The following is a 16,110-nucleotide window of genomic DNA, read 5'->3' as shown; positions in this document are numbered from 1 at the left end:
AGAGTAGGTGGGCTCAAAGCAGAGCAGAGTTGGGTTGCAGCTTGGAAAGGAGTACAGAAGTGGGACCTGCTTGGGGAGGGAACAGACGCCCCAAAATGGAAAAGCGGTCAATGTCTCCGATGCAAGTCTACAGTGGGGTGTATGATTTCCAGAGCTGCGATCCTGAAAAGTCCAGGATCCAAACCAACATGCATGGATGAGAGAGAAGGTGGAGGCTCAGGCTTGGATGAGAGGGAGCAGAACGCTGGAGTGTGGGCTGGGATGGGACGGTATACAGCGATGGAGACTTAAATAGGCAGGAAGTAGCAGGTTCAAGTCAAGAGGGAGCGTGGATTGAGAGAACTGTGGCTGAAAGACGGGTAGGGAGGCAGTGGGTCTGAAACTGGAGCTGGAAAAGAACTTAGGGGGTGGGAGGAGGCAGTGACACCTAAGACTGGGGCTGGGAGGGATCAAAGCTAACTGGGATGCAGCAAGTTCCTGAGTATAAATGTCATCATGCAGCAGCAACACCATGGAGTGCACTGACACTTGGTGGCCAGATTGATAACTGCTGTCAGCACAAAGACTGACTCACATACAGTCAATGTAATGGTACACATCTTCTATATTATTAAATATCTTGCGTTTGTAATAATGTAGTGAGTCTCTACCAATGGTGAGTGGTCCATTCTAACTAAGTGGCAGCATGGACCAGATTGTTGCAGGGGAAAAAGACTTCAACCTGTTTTCAGCTGACACGATAGCAGGATTGGGTCTGTTACCATAGGTCTGAGCCTCGAGGTACTGGCAGCTCAGTAGGGAGGCTGCAGGATCACAAGGAGAGTCGGCACTTTCAGGGTGGCCATGCACGAGGCAGCACAGAACCATGGAGGAACGGAGTGGAATAGAAAGCTAACAATAGGGGTAGGGACCCAGGGAGGGCGGCGAGAGCTGAGCTGGAAGGGTGTGGAGCATTGCTAAAAACTACTGTGACGGAGGAGGCAGAGCCGGCGTACTTGGGGTGAGCCCAAGTGGAAGGGACGGAGTGAAGCTCAGGGTACTTGGGAGTGGGCCTTCATGGGAGGCACGGATTGTGGAGACTGGGGCACTTGAGTGAGCCTGGGAGGGAGCAGAGCAATACAGAAATCCAGGAGCAAGCAAATCCACTAGACTGCCTGGGTGGAAGATTCCCAGATGAGAGAAATGCAAAGTATCATGGTCAGCGAAAACAGGTTGAAATTTCCACTCCCCCGCGCCACCACCCCCCCCAAATATCTGATTTCATCCACCCTAACCAAGTGAGCGCATGGGCCAACGACAAAGTTAGAGGCTCATTACAATATTCAAAAAACAAGATTTTTAATACAGAAGATGTGTTGTCTGTGTGTGAACTTGTTCTTGTGCTGACAGCAGTCATCAATCTGGCCACCAAGTGTCAGTGCACCCCAGGTTGCTGATGCAGGATGACATTTATACTTTTTTTATTCGTTTATGGGATCTGGGCGTCGCTGGCAAGGCCAGCATGTATTGCCCATCCCTAGTTGCCCCTGAGAAGGTGGTGGTGAGCCGCCTTCTTGAACCACTGCAGTCCGTGTGGTGAAGGTGCTCCCACAGTGCTGTTAGGGAGGGAGTTCCAGGATTTTGACCCAGCGACGATGAAGGATCGGCGATGTACTTCTAAGTCAGGATGGTGTGTGACTTGGAGGGGAACTTGGAGGTGGTGGTGTTCCCATGCGCCTGCTGCCCTTGTCCTTCTAGGTGGAAGAGGTCGCGGGTTTGGGAGGTGCTACCAAAGAAGCCTTGGCGAGTTGCTGCAGTGCATCTTGTAGATGGTACACACTGCAGCCACGGTACGCCGGTGGTGGAGGGAGTGAATGTTTAAGGTGGTGGATGGGGTGCCAATCAAGCGGGCTGCTTTGTCCTGGATGGTGTCGAGCTTCTTGAGTGTTGTTGGAGCTGCACTCATCCAGGCAAGTGGAGAGTATTCCATCACACTCCTTACTTGTGCCTTGTAGATGGTGGAAAGGCTTTGGGGAGTCAGGAGGGAAGACACTCACCACAGAATACCTAGCCTCTGACCTCCTTTTGTTGCCACAGTATTTATGTGGCAGGTCCAGTTAAGTTTCTGGTTAATGGTGACCCCCAGGATGTTGATAGTGGGGGATTCGGCGATGGTAATGCCATTGAATGTCATGGGGAGGTGGTTAGACTCTTGCTTGTTGGAGATAGTCATTGCCTGGCACTTGTGTGGTGCGAATGTTACCTGCCACTTATCAGCCCAAGCCTGAACATCATCCAGGTCTTGTTGCATGCGGGCATGGACTGCTTCATTATCTGAGGAGTTGTGAATGGCACTGAACACTGTGCAGTCATCAACAAACATCCCCATTTCTGACCTTATGTTGGAGGGAAGGTCATTGATGAAGCAGCTGAAGATGGTTGGGCTTAGGAATCACAAATAACATCATTAGAGCTTGTTTAAATGAGAAAGTGTTTGCAGTTAATTGGCCAATTCTATGTTCATTATACAAAATAACCATCCTTAAAAAAAAGATTTTTTTTTAGACAAACTATTACCCTTTAGGATTTTACTTATTTTTTAACCTTTGACTGCAGAGATAATTTAGCAAAAATCTTTTGGAGAGAAATGCAACTTGCGGCTGCCTGTTTTGAGCCTGTAAAATGGGTGTTAGGCCTCTGAATTTCACGTTGTGATCTGCCGTGCCTGATCTGGACCGGAAGTGCGTCGGATGCCATATTGGCTCAGGGTGGGGGGGGGGCAGGGGTCCTTTTAGTCGTCCAGAGCACCCGCCTGAAACAGGCGCAAGCTACTTAAATATGTAAATGTTCTAAATCAGTTGTCCCCAAATACAAAATTCAGGTACTAATGGCCGTTGCTTGTGCAGGGCATGTTCCGCCCAGTTGTACCAGGTCTTGAGCGGCCTGGTGAGCAGTCCTTAAAGGGACCGTTGGAGGCCGCTCAAAAAAAGGCCCAAGAAATTTTCTGTTCTTATTTTTGTGGGCCCGAGAGGAGCAGGAGTCATCCTACTTTGTGCCCAAGTCGAATTTCTCCCCCTTTACTTTCTATGGGACAAAAAAAAGGAAATTCTTCAATACAGGACAGGACATGGAATTGAACTCTGAAGTTTTAGCTTGCCAGGAATTTGTGTCTCTTATCAAAAGAGAAACTAACTATTTCCATGTGTTCAGGGACCATAGCAGCAGTTAAAAGACCCCACGGAGGCCATGCAGATAATGAACTTCCTTTGAAGTGAGACCACATGCTGCCTTGAAAAATAAGCTGCAAATAATGCGTAACACAACACTGAACCATGGCACTTAGAGCGAGACTGTTTTTATGCTCCAGGTTCTCATGGCTGATGGACAGAAATCAGTCAAAACTTTTACAGGCAAATGGTAACGGACACACATATAGATAAGGGAGTTATGTCTGCAGTCACATTGTGCTGGGTTTTGATACATAAATGATGGCTGCAGGTGCGTTCTTTATATGAAATTGAGAAATTAACATTGCAGTTTTCTTCAAAGTTATCCCTCATTACTGATAATTTAATTGCTCCCCCCTTTACACTGTTTTACAAGTCAGCCAGTTTGATACATTTTCAGAACTACACTGTAAAATTATTATCCATTTCACAAGTGCAATGAAGCTGGGCTCACATGAGGCAGCATTTAAGGTTTAAGAACATAAAAACATAAGAAATAAGAGCAGGAGTAGGCCATTCGGCCCCTCAAGCCTGCTCTGCCATTCAGTAAGATCATGGCTGATCTTCTACCCAACTCCACTTTCCTGCACTATCCCCATATCCCTTGATTCCCTTAATATCCAAGAATCTATCGATCTCTGTCTTGAATATACTCCACAGCCCTCTGGGGTAGAGAATTCCAAAGATTCACCACCCTCTGAGTGAAGAGATTTCTCCTCATCTCAGTCCTAAATGGCCGACCCCTTATTCTGAGACTGTGACCCCTGGTTCTAGACTCCCCAGCCAGGGGAAACATCCTCCCTGCACCTACCCTGTCAAGCCCTGTAAGAATTTTGTATGTTTCAATGAGATCACCTCTTATTCTTCTAAACTCTAGAGAATATAGGCCGAATCTACTCAATCTCTCCTCATAGGACAATCCCCCCATCCCAGGAATCAGTCTGGTGAACCTTCGTTGCACTCTCTCTATGGCAAATATATCCTTCCTTAGGTAAGGAGACCAAAACTGTACACAATACACCAGGTGTGGTCTCACCAGGGCCCTATATAATTACAGTAAGACGTCTTTACTCTTATACTCAAATCCTCTTGCAATAAAGGCCAACATACCATTTGCTTTCCTAATTGCTTGCTGTACCTGCATGTTAACTTTCAGTGATTTGTGTACAAGGACACCCAGGTCCCTTTGTACATCAACATTTCCCAATTTCTTACCATTTAATAAATATTCTGCTTTTCTATTTTTCCTACCAAAGTGGATAACTTTACATTTCTCCATATTATATTCCATTTGCCAAGTTCTTGCCCACTCACTTAGCCTGTCTATATCCCCTTGAAGCCTCTTTGCATTCTCCTCACAACTTACATTCCCACCCAGCTTTGTATCAGCAGCAAACTTGGATATATTACATTTGGTCCCCTCATTCAAATCATTGATGTAGATTGTGAATAGCTGAGGCCCAAGCACTGATCCATGTGGTACCCCACTAGTTACAGTCTGCCAACCCAAAAGTGACCCGTTTATTCCTACTCTCTGTTTTCTGTCCATTAACCAATCCTCAATCCATGCTAGTATATTACCCCAATCCCATGAGCCCTAATTTTGTTTAATAACCTCTTGTGTGGCACCTTATCGAATGCCTTCTGAAAATCCAAATACGCTGGGCTCAATTTTAACTCAGCCGTCAGGCGGGTTTTGAGGCGTGTGGGGGGTTAAAATCGCAAAACCGGGGGGTCGGGACCCCCCCCGCCTGGTTCCCGACACCTAGCCATTTTAACCCAGGTGTGTCTGATAGTCCCGAATCAGTCCCGCCTACAACATAAACAGCACTCATTGGCCTTTATAATCCCATTTTAACAGGCCCTTGCCTGTTTAACCCTTTTCCCACATAAAACACACCTGGTGGGGATGACGCCTGTGAAACCTGGCGTGAGCACTATTGGCTTGCTGACTATCAGCTGCAGGTCAACCATTAAAGAGGAGATTTGATCAGTCATCATTTGGAGGTGGCAGGACTTTGTTGTCTCAGGCCTGGGGCAACTTTTACCAGGCTTAACCACACCTTTGGAAGGTTGGAGCCTCACACACTTCTCCAGTGTGACCTCCTGCGAAACCCCTCTCGCCACCCTCACTCAGCGCTTCCTCAACTGAGGCATCTACCAGAAGCATGGGAGGCCTTTTTTTCCTTCCCTTCTTGGCATTAGAGGACCGCCAGCCCCATTCGCGAAATGACACACGCCACAACTGCAGAAGTTGCCATCAGAATTTTTATGCAAAACAAACAACTGATGGCATTTTTACAAAATACACAACATTTCACCCAAGTGACTACCCTTGTGACTATTTGTGCTTTATTTTCCTCTTACGCGTGCTCCTACATAGTGGTTCCCCTGTGGCTTCAGCAGATGTGGAGGCCCCTTGCTCACTTTCCTGCTGCTCCTGTCTCGACACCTTTGGCAGGTGTCCTCTGGGGTGGCGAGCCTGTGAGGGCTCGTCAGCAGTCTGCTGCTCCTGCGGCTGTGCAGGAGTTGAGACATCTAGCTCAGTTGGGTGTGGACTCCGGCGGGGCTCTGACCGAAGGCTCTGCAGTGGCATGGAAGTGTGAGCGCTTGGAGAGGAGCCCCCACTTCCTTGAGGTCTGCCACCAACCTCCCTCTCATGGGTCAGGTCCCCCTCAGTGCCTGCAAGTGGCTTCAGAGCACCTTGCTGCACATCAGGGGGGCCATGGGGACCCGTATCTACAATGGCAGTCCTACTCAGAAGGACTTCCATGAAGGTCTGGTTTCTCTGTTCAATAGATGCCCAAAGATGTGCGGGTTAGGTTGATTGGCCATGATAAAAAAATTGGCCCTTAGTGTTAGGGGGGATTAAATACGTGGGGTTACGGGGTTACGGGGATAGGGCTTGGGTGGGATGGCTGTTGGTGTAGGGACCGGGTGCTAGGGTTTGGATGATCAGCCATGATCTCGTTGAATGGCGGAGCAGGCTCGAAGGGCCGAATGGCCTACTCCTGCTCCTATCTTCTATATTTCTATGTTTCTATCGCTCCTCAAGAGATGTCATTCTAATCTGAACACTCACCATGTTTTCCATACCCTGGCGACTAACCTCCTCCATGGCTGTAGCCCTCCTCTCCTCTACCGTAGCCATCCTCTCCTCTACGGTAGCCAGCCTTACCACGGAGGCAGCAATCATTTCCACGTAGGTAGCCATCCTTTCCGTGTTGATGCGTTCATGCGCCACTGACTCCACAAAGGCTCTTCTCATGTTCGCTATGGACTCCTCCATTCACTCCACACTCACAGCGACCCTGGAGACAAAACCTGCCAGAGACTCCTGCATCTGTGCCTGGAGTTCCATCACCTCTGATCTTACGGATGGACCCAGAGGCAGAGGGTCGACATGCAGCTGAGCCGAGCTGGCAGAGTCCTGCGCCCTCCGACGAGGACTCTCCACTGCTGTCCCTGTCTCCACAATCTGCTGATGCTCACTTGTGAGCTGTGATACACCAGGTGACAACTCTACTCTATGTCCCGAAGGTCCCACCGGGGTGTGAGTGTCTGCGCTGGTGCTGGGTGCGCTTATTTCTGCTGACGCTGCGCCCTCAGAGGTTGCAGATTCCTCTGAGGAGTCTGGCATCTCAGGCTCTTCCTCCTGCACACTGGGGACGGGGGCTCTCGATAGTCCTGTGGGGGAGTCAAGGAAAAAGTTAGAGATGTGATGCCAAGTTTACATGCACATTGCATTTTGCAGATGATCATAAGTCCACATAGAAACATAGAAGATAGGAGCAGGAGTAGGCCATTCGGCCCTTCGAGCCTGCTCCGCCATTCAACGAGATCATGGCTGATCATCCAAACCCTAGCACCCGGTCCCTACACCGACAGCCATCCCACCCAAGCCCTATCCCCGTAACCCCACGTATTTAATCCCCCCTAACACTAAGGGCCAATTTTTATCATGGCCAATCAACCTAACCCGCACATCTTTGGACTATGATGTAGCTTCAGAATCATTATCAGCGACTCATGCAATGCCAATGAGAGAGATGGAAAACTATTCCGTCACCAGCTTGCGGGGATGCACCTGTCTGTCCTTCCACAACTTCTGCATCTCTGTCAGCCCCGACAATCTCCAGGACGCCTTCCTCCCAGGGGGTGAGCTGGGCTAATGAGGGCGGCCCTCCTCCTGTCCTGGCTCGCTCTTTCCTGTTGTGAGCTCTCTTTTCCTGCAATGAGGGAGACAAGTGGAGGTTGAGTGAGAATGAAGGAGTGAGTGCAGAGATTGCATAGCATAGATACTTAGAAGGAGACAAAGGTGGAGTGAGGTTGCAAGGCCAAGGGCCCTCCCTGTGTGTTGTCAGTTGTGTCCAAAGCATCAGAGTGAGAGGGAGTGTAAGGGCTGCATGGTGGAATAGTTATGTGAATGTGAGCATAGAGAGAGAGGGAATGGGTAAGGGTGCATGGATGTGAGTATCTAGTGGGATGTGGAGGAAGAGATTGCTAAAGCTGAGTGCTGGTGAGGAAAGGCAATGGGGATCAGATTGAGGGTGATGGAAACTTCATACAGTACTTACTTTTCCAGTGCGATGAAGGTCATGGAATCTTTTCCGGCACTGCATCCAGGTGTGACGTGTGAGCCCCAAGGAGTTGACTTCACCAGCCACCTGCAGCCTGTGTCTGACTGGGAGGCCTCTTCCTCCCTGAAGAAGGGAACAGGACCTCCCTGTGGGCCCTAGCACCATCCAGCAATGCCTGGAGTGAAGCCTCATCAAATTTGGGGGCAGCTCTTGCCCTCCCGCTGGCCTTTGTTCCTGCAGGCTCCTGTGCCATCTTAATGGTGAAGTTTGGAAGCCTGCAGAAGAAGCAAGGCTTGCTGTGGACCTTAAAAGCAGCAGCAATGATGACGTCATATTCTGCGACTTTCTGACTGGAAATACTCAATTGCCAAGGCTTCCCACACGTTGGAAATCAATTGGCCAATTGAGTTAAAATTGCATCAATCTCACAGACCCATTTAGATTCGTGTGGGAATCACTATATTCGGGGAACCCGCCAATTCCGCGCACCCGAGTTAAAATCGACCCCGCTATATCCACTGGTTCCTCCTTGATATACCTATCAATTTAGCCAATAAAAACCTACAGTTACTTTCTTAACTCGTCGCTTTTCATTGGATGAATTGATAGGTCAGCCCAGGTATAGCAGCGTGACAAGAGGCGACCTCGTATAGTGATACAACAGTGTGAACAGTGATAACCATAGAGTAACGATATAACAGTGATAACTATAGTGTAACGATAGTGAACGATAAAAGTGGTTTACCACACTCCTTATCTATTCTGCTAGTTACAACCTCAAAAACTCTAACAGATTTGTCAAACATGATTTCCCTTTCATAAATCCGTGTTGACTCTGCCCAATCCTATTATTTTCTAAGTGCCCTGTTACCACATCCTTAATAATAGATTCTAACATTTTCCCTACTACTGATGTCAGGCTAACTGGTCTGTAATTCCCCGTTTTCTCTCTCCCTCCTTTCTTAAATAGTGGGGTTACTTTGCTACCTTCCAATCCGCGGGAACCGTTCTAGAATGTAGGGAATTTTGGAAGATGACAACCAATGTATCCACTATCTCTATAGCCACCTCTTTCAAAACCCTAGGATGTAGGCCATCAGGTCCAGGGGATTTATCAGCTTTCAGTCCCATTAATTTCTCCAGTACTATTTTTTTACTAATACTAATTTCTTTCAGTTCCTCATTCTCACTAGACCCTTGGTTCTCCACTATTTCCAGGAGGTTTGTTGCGCCTTCTTCCATGAAGACAAACACAAAGGGCTGGATTTTGATACTGGAGGCGTGTAGGAGGTGGGACTACAATTTTTGGGGTTGTAGTCCCGCCTCCATCGAGTTATGGCCAACCCACACGATTTTCACTTGATTGACCTTGTTGAGCCCGCCCAGTGGGCTCAGCAAGCCAATTAACGGCCACCCGACAACAGGTGACGTCACAGATTGACATTTCATCTGTCAAGAGCTTTTGACAGATGAAATATCAGCGTTTGACAGCTGTTTGAAGCTGTCAAACACTGACAATCTGTACACTAAGTTAATTCCTTCCTCTCAGGCTGATTTAGAGATCTCTCCAGAACAGAAAGCTGAATGCTGCAACTTTTGACAGCTCGCGGCCATTCTGCTTTCTGTGCCGGTGAGACGAGGGACTCCCAAGACCTGAAGGAAGGAAGGCTGTAAAGGTAAGTAAAACTTATTTAAACACTTTACACACACCAAACACACTTACCTCTGCACTCATGCACCCATCACTCACCTGAACACTGACATCTCGAACCCTTCAGCCCGACGGTCCGCCTCGCTAACTTGGCGTGGTTTGGAGCCGTCGGGAATCCCACACTTCAGGGATAAAAATAGGGATTAGGCCAAAAACTGCCTGTTAACTACCTGTTAACAGGCAGTTAATTGGCACTAATCCCCTTCCCGCCTCGGAGAGGCGGCTCCAAGCACAGGTCGGGTATCCACCTCCTTTGAAACTGGCATGGAGGCGGGTTGGGGGTGGGATGGGTTTGTGCCCCCTGATTTCGCGATTTTAACCCCCCACATGCCTCCACTCCCGCCTCAACGGCCCAATGAAAATCGAGCCCAAAGTATTTATTTAATTTCTCTGCCATTTCCTTATTCCCCATTATAATTTCTCCTGTTTCAGCCTGTAAGGGACCCACATTTACTTTCGCTAATCTTTTCCTTTTTACACACTTATAGAAGCTTTTACAGTCTGTTTTTATGTCTCTCGCTAGTTTACTCTCATTCTATTTTCCCCTTCTTTATCAATGTCTTGGTCCTCCTTTGCTAAATTCTAAAATCCTCCCAATCCTCAGGCTTACTGCTCTTTTTGGCAGCATTGTGAGCCTCTTCCTTTGATCTAATACTATCTTTAACTTCTCTTTTTAGCCACGATTGGACCACTTTTCCTGTGGGGCTTTTGTGCCTTAAAGGAATGTATATTTGTTGTAAATTATGTATTCATTCTTTAAATGCTAGCCATTGCTCGTCTACCATCATATCTTTTAATGTAGTTTCCCAATCTACTTTGCCAACTCGCCCCTCATACCTACGTAGTTTGCTTTGTATAGATTTAAGACCCTTGTTTCGGATTTAACTAAATCACTTTCAAACTTAATATAAAATTCTATCATATTATGGTCACTTTTCCCTAAAGGCCCCTTTACTACAAGGTTATTAATTAATCCTTTCTCGTTGCACAATACTAGATCTAAAATAGCCTGTTCCCTAGTTGGTTCCTCAACATACTGATCTAGAAAACTATCTTGTATACATCCCATGAATTTGTCCTTCACACTATTACTGCCAATTTGGTTTGCCCAGTCTATATGTAGATTAAAGTCTCCCATGATTACTGTATTACCCTTGTTACATGCGCCTCTAATTTCCTGATTTATACTCTGCCCTACATTACAACTGCTGTTTGGGGGCCTATAAACAACTCCCACCAATGTTTTCTGCCCCTTGCTGTTTCTTAGCTCCGCCCAAACTGATTCTACTTCTTGGTTTTGGGAGCTAAGATCCTTTCTGTCTACTGTCTTTATCCCATCCTTTATTATCAGGGCTACCCCTCCTCTTTTTCCATTTTGCCTATCTCTTCTAAAAGTTAAGTATCCTGGAATATTTAGTTCCCAACCTATAGGGCAGTAATAGTAGGGGATTTCAACTACCCCAATATTAACTGGGATAAAATTAGTGTGAAGGGTATAGAAGGTGCTAAGTTCCTAAAATGCATCCAGGAGAACTTTTTTAGCCAGTATGTAGCAAGCCCAACAAGGGGGGGGGGGGGGCGGTTCTGGACTTAGTATTAGGGAATGATGCTGGGCAGGTAGAAGGCGTATCAGTGGGGGAGCACTTTGGTGCTAGTGACCATAATACTGTTAGATTTAAGGTAGTTATGGAAAAGGACAAGGATAGACCAGGAATAAAAATTCTAAATTGGGGAAAAGCAAATTTTGCTAAGCTCAGGGGGGATTTAGCCATAGTGGACTGGAAACAGCTACTTGAAGGTAAATCAGTGTCAGGGCAGTGGGAGGCATTCAAGGACGAGATCCGTAGGGTTCAGACCAAACATGTGCCCTTAAAGAAAAAAGGTGGGACTAACAAAGCTAGAGCCCCCTGGATGTCTAGAGACATGCAGGGTAGGATAAAGAAAAAAAGGGAGGCATATGACAGATACTGAGGGCTAAATACTCCAGAATCTTTGGAGAAGTACAGAAAGTGCAGGGGTGCAATTAAAAATGATATTAGGAAAGCAAAGAGAGAACATGAAAAATTCTTGGCAAGTAAAATCAAGGAACACCCAAAGATGTTTTATAAATATATTAAGAGTAAGAGGATAACTAAAGAAAGGGTATTAGAGATCATGAGGGTAATGTGTGTGTGGAGGCGGGAGACGTCGGTAGGGTTCTTAATGAATACTTTGTATCTGTTTTCACAAAGGAGAGGGGCAAAGCAGACATTGCTATCGGGGGGGGGGAGGAGTGTGAAATATTAGATGAAATAAACATAGTGAGAGAGGAAGTATTCTGGGGTTTAGCAGCTTTAAAAGTGGATAAATCCCCAGGCCCGGAAGAAATGTATCCCAGGCTGTTAAGCGAAGCAAAAGAGGAAATAGCAGAGGCCCTGACCATCATATTTTCAATCCTCTCTGGCTTCAGGTGTGGTGCTGGAGGACTGCTAATGTGGTACCCTTGTTTAAAAAGGGAGAAAAGTATAGACCGAGTAATTACAGGCCAGTCAGCCTAACCTTGGTGGTGGGAAAATTATTGGAAAGAATTCTGAAGGACAAGATAAATCTTCATTTAGAAAGACACAGGTTAATCAAGGATAGTCAGCACGGATTTGTTATGGGAAGGTCGTGCCTGACAAACTTGATTGAATTTTTTGAGGAGGTAACAAGGAGGGTAGATGAGGGTAGTGCGTTTGATGTAGTGTATATGGACTTTAGCAAGGCTTTTGATAAGGTTCCACATGGCAGACTGGTCACGAAGTTAAAAGCCCATGGGATCCAGGGCAAAGTGTCAAGTTGGATTCAAAACTGGCTCGGAGACAGGAAGCAGAGGGTAATGGTTGATGGGTGTTTTTGTGACTGGAAGGCTGTTTCCAGTGGGGTTCTGCAGGGCTCAGTACTAGGTCCCTTGCTTTTTGTGGTATATATCAATGATCTTGACTTGAATATAGGGGGTATGATTAAGAAGTTTGCAGATGATACTAAAATCGGCTGTGTGGTTGATACTGAAGAAGGGAGCTGTAGGCTGTAGGAAGATATCAATAAATTGGTCAGGTGGGCAGAACAGTGGCAAATGGAATTCAATCCGGAGAAGTGTGAGGTAATGCATTTGGGGAGGGCTAACAAGGAAAGGGAGTACACATTAAATGGTAGGACACTGAGTAGTGTAGAGGAACAACGGGACCTTGGAGTGCATGTCCACAGATCCCTGAAGGTAGCAGGCCAAGTAGATAAGGTGGTTAATGTGGTGTATGTAACTTGTTCCACCTTAAGAGAACTTAAACCTGTTCCACCTTAAGAGATGTACTACTTTCTCTGGCTGCTGCATACGGTAATACCGGTGGTGACCACACCGGTATATAAGTGCTGTGTAGTAATTTGCTGGGTAGTTCAGCCCTGACCTTCAACTAGTAAAGACCTGTTAAAGTTATTCTTGTGGTCTGTGTGCAGTGATTCATATTAACCATAACTGGAACACACAGACTTAACAGTGGCGACGAGTACGATCTTACCCTGCGGCAGAGATACATCCAAGGCAGTTTAACGGGCGTCGAGAAGAGGCATCCGCCCTCATCATCCTGCTGAGAAAAGACTCGGGTCTGAAGAGCAAAGGAAGAATCCTGACACGAAGCCTTCCATCAGCGACAGGCAGTGATCATCCCTTCTACCACGGTGGTGGAAGATTGCAAGGATGCCTAAGCGTGGTAACATCAACGATTTCGATGCCGATGTTGAAGATTGGGCCACGTATGTAGAATGCATAGAAGTTTATTGTAAAGCAAATAAGATATCAGATGAGGATAAAGCACTAACCTTACTAAACTCAATGGGTGCGAAGACATACGGGCTATTGAAGCATCTTCTATCACCAGCTAAACCGGCGGATCAGACTTTTGCGAATATTGTTGCTGTCCTAAAGAATCATTTGAACCCCACACCGCTGATGTTAGCGGAACGATTTAAATTTTATGCTAGAACGCAACTGAAAGAGGAAAGCAACGCGGAGTATTTAATTGAACTGCATAAGCTAGCGAAGTACTGTCAGTTTGGGGAAAGACTAACAGAGGCGCTGAGAGACAAATTCGTGTGTGGATTGTCGAAAGAAGGAACACAAAAGCGGCTGCTTGAAGAGAATGATCTTACACTTGATAAGGCTGTCACTATTGCAGCATCACACGAAGCCGCAGCGAGAGGCACTGCGGAAATGCAGCTGAAGTCATCGGTACTCAGCGCAGACCAAATGGCTTTGGGTACAGTGAAATGTTATCGTTGTGGAAAGACAACACACGATCAGAACCAATGCTGGTTTAAAAATCAGGAATGCAGAAAATGTGGCAAGCTTGGTCACATAGCTAAAGTATGCAGGTCAGGAAAGAAGACCAGCAACAAAAAGTCACCGCAGGAAAAGTGCAGAAAGGTACATAAGGTGGCTGAGAAGAGTTCGGATGAACAGAATTCGGATTCAGACTCCAACAGCAAGGAACTGGGTAGTCTAAGAATTCACAATGTGAGTAATGAAGCTGACCTACAAATTATCTGGGTCACACTTCAGATAGCAGGAGTCCAAGTGAAGATGGAATTGGACACTGGATCGGCATTGACGGTCATGAATAAGAAAGATTACAAAAGGTTATTCCAACATATTCCCCTACGGGACACGGAGATTGTATTGAAAACATACACGGGGCAAAGAGTATACCCCATCGGAAAGATAGAGGTAAAGGTGGTCCACAAGGGCAAAGAAAGCCGAGGAATGGACTTATATGTGCTACCTGAAGGAGGTCCACCACTACTGGGACGGGAGTGGATTAGAAAAATGAATATGGACTGGCATTCCTTAAAAGCACTAACGGTAGATGCCAGGGAAACAGATGTCAAACCTAAACGATTGTCCAGAATATTGGACGATGCTAAAGAGGTGCTCCAGCAGGGACTGGGAACACTGAGAGGAATTACGGCAAACATCAAGATTGAAGAACATGCACAACCAAAATTTTTCAAAGCCAGACCGGTACCCTATGCGATACGACCTGCTGTGGAAGCGGAGCTGGAAGCGCTAGAACGTTCAGGAGTACTGTCTAAGGTAGACTGGAGTGAGTGGGCTACGCCCATTGTTCCCGTGATGAAACGTCCTTCGAGCAACAAGCCGGGAGAACCAGGGAAGGTTCGCATCTGTGGAGATTTCAAGATCACTGTTAATCCGGTGCTTCACACGGTGCAGTATCCGCTTCCGCGGATTGAGGATATCTTCGCTTCATTGTCGGGCGGGAAACACTTCACCAAGATAGACCTGGCGCAGGCGTACTTACAGATGGAAGTTGAGGAAGAGTCACGCCAGTACCTCACGATCAACACGCATAGAGGCTTGTACCGGTATAATAGACTGGTTTTTGGAGTGGCATCGGCTCCAGCAATTTGGCAGAGGGCCATGGAGCAGGTATTACAGGGAATTCCAGGCACACAATGTTACCTGGACGATATTCTGATTACAGGAGATGGTGACGAGGAACACCTCGCAAATTTGGAACTGGTGCTCATCAGATTGAAAGAATATGGACTTCGAGTTAATCGGCAGAAATGTGAGTTCTTTCAGAAGCGGATCTTGTACTGTGGCCATGTCATTGACCAGGAGGGACTTCATAAGTCTCCTGACAAGATCGAAGCGGTTGTGAAGGCTCCCGCTCCGGTTAATGTATCTCAGTTGAGGTCGTTCCTAGGATTGATTAACTATTACCATAAGTTTCTGCCAAATTTATCCACGGTACTGCACCCGCTGAACGCTCTTTTGCAGAAGGGAGTACCATGGGAGTGGAGCGAGGACTGTAAGAAGGCCTTTCGCAAAAGCAAGGAATTGATAACCTCAGAGGAAGTGTTGGCTCACTTCAACCCAACACTGCCTATTCGTTTGGCTTGTGATGCTTCTCCATATGGTATTGGGGCAGTACTCTCACACAAGTTGCCAAATGGCACGGAGAGGCCAGTCGCGTTCGCATCCAGATCATTGACCTCCGCTGAGCGCAACTATGCTCAGATAGATAGGGAGGCTCTCAGCCTTGTGTGGGGAGTAAAGAAGTTTAATCATTACCTGCAGGGCCAAAAGTTTACGCTTCTGACAGACCATCAGCCTTTGGTATCCATTTTTAACCCTAAGAAGGGTGTGTCGGTGATGACAGCACAGAGACTCCAGAGATGGTCCCTTTTCCTAGGGGCACATCAATATCAGATAGAATTCAAAGGTACAAAGCAGCATGGTAATGCTGATGGGCTGTCGCGCCTGCCACTACCTGAAGAAGAGGAGACAACGAAGGTTGACCCTGTTGAGTTATTTCACTCGACCATCATCGAGTGTTTACCAGTCACCAATGCAAGTATTGAAAGAGAAACCAGGAACGACCCGACACTGTCCCGAGTCTACGAGGTGACAGTGAAGGGATGGCCAGCACCTGGTGATTCTCTGTTACCGGCATTCTCGGCAAGACGAGACCAGCTGTCCGTCTGTCAAGGAACATTGATGTATGGAACGAGAGTGATTATTCCTCCTAAGTTAAGGGAAAGAGTTCTAAAGGAACTGCATGAAGGTCATCTGGGGGGA

General features: G+C 46.9%; 1 protein-coding gene across 2 annotated transcripts in view; it reads right to left on the bottom strand.

Moving 5' to 3' along the window:
* The window catches only part of drc8 (dynein regulatory complex subunit 8), a 79,182-nt gene that overhangs the window by 45,022 nt on the left and 18,050 nt on the right, over window positions 1-16,110 (bottom strand). The gene's annotated exons all lie outside the window — the stretch shown is intronic.

Source organism: Somniosus microcephalus, chromosome 3 (assembly GCF_052327205.1).
Source record: "Somniosus microcephalus isolate GS21.2 chromosome 3, FLI_Smic_1.0, whole genome shotgun sequence".
NCBI classification, from domain to species: domain Eukaryota; kingdom Metazoa; phylum Chordata; class Chondrichthyes; order Squaliformes; family Somniosidae; genus Somniosus; species Somniosus microcephalus.
Note: the sequence above shows the minus strand (reverse complement) of the source record. Positions and strands in the feature narration are given on the sequence as shown.